Source organism: Myxocyprinus asiaticus, chromosome 2 (genome assembly GCF_019703515.2).
Source record: "Myxocyprinus asiaticus isolate MX2 ecotype Aquarium Trade chromosome 2, UBuf_Myxa_2, whole genome shotgun sequence".
Lineage (NCBI taxonomy): Eukaryota > Metazoa > Chordata > Actinopteri > Cypriniformes > Catostomidae > Myxocyprinus > Myxocyprinus asiaticus.
Window position 1 is genome coordinate 41200703 of NC_059345.1, and position 6897 is coordinate 41207599.

Consider the following 6897-nt stretch of genomic DNA (forward strand, 5'->3'; position numbering starts at 1 on the left):
CTGTCATGAATCCCGCCTTTGTTCCTCCCACTCGCCACCAGAGGGATTCATCACCTGGAGATTGACTTTAACTCTCTGGACTCCATTTCCTATAATCCCCATACCTGTCAATTACCTGTTCACCTGTTTCCAGTTTCTGCTATTTAAGTCTCACTCTCACTGGCTGTCATTGCAAAGTCTTGTTTTGCCCTGGCTGACATTTTCTAAGCGTTCTCTGAGTTTTCTGTATTATCTGTGTATGATCCTGGTCTGTTTACCCTGTCTTGACCCATTGCTGCCTGCCTACTATTACTGCCTTGATTTCCTGGATATAACCTGTGACTGTCTGTTGCCTGCCCTGACCTCTTGCCTGTTTATTTACTACCACTCTGGATTTCCTTTGATAGTACTGTTGCTGGTGACTGAACCCATGCCTGTCTGTATTACTACGTCTATTATGGTTAAAGCTGCACATGGATCTCAACTCCGTTGACTTATCATTACAAATATATTCGGATGCAATATAAACAGCTCTGGAAACAATTAAGAGACCACTGCAAAATTATCAGTTCCTCTGGGTTTACTATTTATGTGTTTGAGTAAAATAAACTTTTCTTTTATTCTATAAACTACTGACAACATTTCTCCCAAATAAAAATATTGTCATTTAGAGCATTTATTTGCAGAAAATGACAACTGGTTACAATAAAAAGATGCAGTGTTTTCAGACCTCGAATAATGCAAAGACAAGTTCATATTCATTTTTAAACAACACAGTAATGTTTTAAGTAGGAAGAGTTCAGAAATCAATATTTGGTGGAATAACCCTGATTTTCAATCACAGCTTTCATGTGTCTTGGCATGCTCTCGACCAGTCTTTCACATTGCTGTTGGGTGACTTTATGCCACTCCTGGCACAAAAATTCAAGCAGCTTGGCTTTGTTTGATGGCTTGTGGCCATCCATCTTCCTCTTGATCACATTCCAGATCATCACAATCTTCCACCTGGTCATCTAACATCCCAAGGATGTGTTTCTTTCTATGACTTCTGTCTGCTTGTTTCACATCCGTCGTCTTCAGTCAGTCATTTAAATGCTGCCAAAGAGCTTTTTTTTTTTTTTTTATGGAAATGAATCTGGTAGATCGAATTCCTCTATTTTTTTTTTTTTTTTTTTTTTGTAATTTGTGTGTTTAAGCTACAGTTTCATATGAATTAAAAGTTCACATTCAGTTCGACACCTGGCCATTAAAACACCGTGGCCATCGTCCATAACCATAGAAACAACTCCAGTACGCACACAGAGTTTTCTCATTTAGGCTTAAAAAATCTTACGAAAACTCTTTTATATATTTATACGTTATATATAATATTTTTGCCATATGTCAATAAAGCATTTCATGGTTTTTAACCGTGGATTCTAAATTCTTTAACCGTGATATTTTTAATCGCGGTTAATAGTAAAACCGTATAATCCCGTCATCCCTAAATCAATGCATACTCTTAAATATTTAGACACTGTATCATATCAAACACTCATTAGGGTTAATGGTTCAGAACAAATTACCCTTTCAAAAAATTACAATTCTTACCTGCTCATCTGAAATGCCTTTGTCTGCTTTCTTCACTATAAAAAACAACTGATCTTTTCTATGGACACCTTTAACATCTTCACTGACTCCACATACGACTCGTGATTTATTTCATGTTTTCTAAATTCATATGAAAGTTTTGTGTGGGTTACAGACCTACAGACTGAAATTGCACATGTTGTCAGCCACTGACTGTCTTGTGAGTTTTATTCCTGCAGGGGGCGCTTGAACCTTCAAAACCGAATCCTCCATTCATCTGCATTTAAATCAAATAACGCTTTATATATAGCAAATATTTATATTTGGAGACATTTTACACTGGATAGTTATTTTTAATAAAAACTGATAATTGCAAGGATTCATACCTGTTAATTAAAATCTGCCTCAGCATTATCTATAAATGCATTTATAAAAATCCTCATCCAGTAATAATAAACGACTGTTTATGCATCCTGGCCAGCTCAGAGAAAAGTAACAGGTACCATGTGACACCACCGTCTAGTTGGGTGATGCTAACTCGTACAATGGAGTTTTTTGTCTCAATATGACAGACTCACAGCCACGCAACTGCAAGGTATCTCATACGAAATTAATTTCAGTGTTGATAAAAATATATAAATAAGGACTGATGCATGATTATATACAAATATATATATATGTATATAATCATAAATTCTTTCAACAAACTTTGTTTCCAAAATTTATTTCCGTCCAGAGATGCATTCATTTTTGGCCGAGATCTTGTATTGATGATGGGAGAACCAATCCGTAAAGTCTTCACCAGCACATCCCAAAGTCTTTCAATAGGTTTAAGGTCAGGACTCTGTGGTGGCCAATTAATGTGTGAAAATGATTCCTCATGCTCCCTGAACCACTCTTTCACAATTTGAGCCAGATGAATCTTGGCATTGTCGTCCTGGAATATGCCCATGCCGTCAGGGAAATAAAAAATCCACTGATGGGATAACCTGGTCATTCAGTACATTCAGTTAGTCCGCTGAATTCATTTTATTGCCTCTTAATGTTGCTGAGTCTAGACCTGACCAATTGAAGCAGCCGCAGATCATAACACTGCCTACAGAGACTTGTACAGTGGGCACTATGCATGAAGGTTGCATCGCTTCATGCGCTTCCCTTCTTATCCTGACGCACCCATCGCTTTGGAATATGGTAAATCTGGACTCATCAGACCACATGACCTTTTTCCATTGCTCCACAGTCCAATCTTTATGCTCCCTAGCAAATTGAAGTGTTTTTTTTTTTCGATTAGTCTCACTAACAAGTGGCTTTCTTGTGGCCACACAGCTGTTAAACCCCAATCCTCCAAATTCTTGTCACATTGTGCATGTGGAAATGCTCTTACTTTCACTAGTAAACATAGCCATGAGTTCTACTGTCAATTTTTTTTACGATGTGACTTCAAGCATTTTAGTGATCTCCTGTCACGATCATTCAAGATTTTTTTCCAACCACATTTCTTCTGCGAAGCTGACAGTTCACCAGTATCTTTCCAGGTTTTAATAATGCGTTAGACAGTTCTTAACACAATTCCAGTGATTTCAGCAATCATGGTTGTTTAAGAAATGAGAATCTACACACTGGATCAGTTTGGGTTAAAAGAATTGTTGCAAGCTGAAACATATTAATCACTGCAATAATGATCCAATCATAGGCTCTTAAGTATCTGCTTATTTAAATCCAAACTACAATTATTATATTTTTTTTTGGCCTGGCAGTGTATATATGTATATACACATATATACATGTATATACTTTGTGTGTGTGTGTGTGTATATATATATATACAGTACTGTGCAAAAGTTTTAGGCACATAAGATGTTTCACAAAAGCATTTGTCTTAAGATGGTTATTTATATCTTCAGCTTTAGTGTGTCAAAAGGAAATATAAATGTTAGACTCACAAACATTACTTTTGCAAATAGAAAAGATTAGAATAGAAGAACAGGGAGCCCTGCAACAGATGTCATGGCCCCCACAAAGAAGAGACAGAAGCAATTGAGACAGCCGAAATAGATAGAAGAACTGTGGTAAATTCTCCAAGAAACTTGGAACATCCTATCTGCCAACAACCAAGAAAAACTGTGTCCAGGTGTACCTAGGAGAATTGGGGCAGTTTTAAAGGCAAAGGTGGTCACACCAAATATTGATTTAGCTTTTTCATGTTTACTGGACTTTGTATGACATTAAGTGATAAATGAAAACTATTTATGTCATTATTTTTGAAAACATCCTCACTATGCAACATTTTCCACAAGTGCCTAAAACTTTAGCAGAGTACAACATATATATATATATATGGGTTACTTCTGAAATGTATTCCACTACAGATTACAGAATACATGCTGTAAAATGTCATTTGTAACGTGTTTCGTTAGATTACTCAATGTCAGTAACGTATTCTAAATACTTTGGATTACTTCTTCAGCACTGGTAGATTTTTTCACTTGTTTTGACTATAAAAATCTGCCAGTACAGTAAGACAAAATACACATGTTAAAAATACATTCTCTGAAAAACCTAAATATCTTATGCAGTGTTGTTTCTAAAACAAGATAAATCAAATTGATCTTGTTTTAAGGATTTGTAGATATTTTTACGGGAAAACAATACAAAAATTATGATCAAGAATATGATTTTTGCCCTAATATCAAAGGTCTTACTAGAAAAAATAAATTATGTTCCAACGTGAATTTTCTTGATGAAAAAATATGACGTGCCTGGTAACTTGTGCATGTAAAATGGATAGAAATAGCATTTTAGCTTAGTGTAAAGCTGACAATTTACACAAGGTTTATTTCTATTTCTTCTGCTCCAAACTTATTTCATACTTTCTTCTCTGTCTGCTCGTATGAATGTAACATCATAAGAAAGTGTTTCACCGCTGTTCAAATGCACTTTGGATCGCATCATTTATATGTATAAATGTTTTCCATCTGAAAGGACTAAATATTAAATGAAACAAATGACAATAAAATGCAAAGTAATCTCTTCAGTAATCAAAATACTTTTTGAATGTAACTGTATTCTAATTACCAATGATTTAAATTGTAACTGTAGTGGAATACAGTTACTTATATTTTGTATTTGAAATATGTAATCCAGTTACATGTATTTCATTACTCCCCAACCCTGTATATATATATACACTACCAGTCAAAAGTTTTGAAACACTTGACTGAAATGTTTCTCATGATCTTAAAAATCTTTTGATCTGAAGGCGTATGCTTAAATGTTTGAAATTAGTTTTGTAGACAAAAATATAATTGTGCCACCATATTAATTTATTTCATTATAAATCTAAAATTTAATAAAGTTTTTGAAATTGATGACTTGGACCAAATAATAAAGAAAAGCAGCCAATAAGTGCCCAACATTGATGGGAACTCCTTCAATACTGTTTAAAAAGCATCCCAGGGTGATACCTCAAGAATTTGGTTGAGAAAATGTCAAGAGTACATGTCTGCAAATTCTAGGCAAAGGGTGACTACTTTGAAGATGCTAAAATATAACACAGTTTTGATTTATTTTGGATTTTGTTTAGTCACAACATAATTCCCATAGTTCCATTTATGTTATTCCATAGTTTTAATGACTTTACTATTATTCTAAAATGTGAAATAAAAAGAAAAAAAAAAAATTATAATAAAGAATAAGTGTTTCAAAACTTTTGACCCGTAGCGTGTGTGTATGTGTGTGTGTGTGTGTGTGTGTGTGTATATATATATATATATATACACACACACACACACACACACACACACACACACACACTGGCGGCCAAAAGTTTGGAATAATGTACAGATTTTGCTCTTATGGAAAGAAATTGCTACTTTTATTCACCAAAGTGGCATTCAGCTGATCACAGTGTATAGTCAGGACATTAATAATGTGAAAAATTACTATTACAATTTGAAAAAACATTTTCAGAAATTCTTAAACTACTTCAAAGAGTTCTCATCCAAAAATCCTCCACGTGCAGCAATGACAGCTTTGCAGATCCTTGGCATTCTAGCTGTCAGTTTGTCCAGATACTCAGGTGACATTTCACCCCACACTTCCTGTAGCACTTGCCATAGATGTGGCTGTCTTATCGGTCACTTCTCACGCACCTTACAGTCTAGCTGATCCCACAAAAGCTCAATGGGTTTAAGATCCATAACACTCTTTTCCAATTATCTGTTGTCCAATGTCTGCGTTTCTTTGCCCACTCTAACCTTTTCTTTTTGATTTTCTGTTTCAAAAGTGGCTTTTTCTTCGCAATTCTTCTCATAAAGCCTGCACTCCTGAGTCTTCTCTTTACTGTTGTACATGAAACTGGTGTTGAGCGGGTAGAATTCAATGAAGCTGTCAGCTGAGGACATGTGAGGCATCTATTTCTCAAACTAGAGACTCTGATGTACTTATCCTCTTGTTTAGTTGTACATCTGGCCTTCCACATCTCTTTCTGTCCTTGTTAGAGCCATTCGTCCTTTGTCTTTGAAGAAAGTAGTGAAATCTTCATTTTTTTTTTGGGGGGGGGGGGGGTTCAAGCATTGTATAGCCTTCATTCTTCAAAACAATGATTGACTGACGAGTTTCTGTTTCTTTTTTGCCATTTTTGACCTAATATTGACCTTAAGACATGTCAGTCTTTTGCATACTCTGGCAACACAAAAACAAACACAAAGACAATGTTAAGATTAATTTAACAAACCAAACAGCTTTCATCTGTGTTTGATATAATGGCAAGTGATTTTCTAGTACCAAATTAGCAATTTAGCATGATTACTCAAGGATAAGGTGTTGGAGTGATGGCTGCTGGAAATGGGGCCTGTCTAGATTTGATCAAAAATGACTTTTTTCAAATAGTGATGGTGCTGTTGTTTACATCAGTAATGTCCTGACTATACTTTGTGATCAGTTGAATGACACTTTGGTGAATTAAAGTAACAATTTCCTTCCGATAGAGAATCTGTACATTATTCCAAACTTTTGGCCGCCTGTGTATTCACTTTTTAAGAAGACCTTTTTATTTGTTATGAGAGTTTTACCACTTTGACATTTTTTACTTATTGCCCCACAAGAATTATATTTAGAAATCATAAAACTGTTCATCATATAGAAGAGGTGTTTTCAAGTCATTGGCTGTATGAATAGCATTTCTATAATTCTGTCATACATTTTTATTATTTTATAATAATACATTAAATAATAAACTAAGAATCTTTAATTCCCAGAATTTAAATTGTGTAGTGTACAGTTGTGTACTAGAACAAGTATTTTGGCCACTGTTCACAGTAAAGAAGTATAATCAAATATAAAAAATTA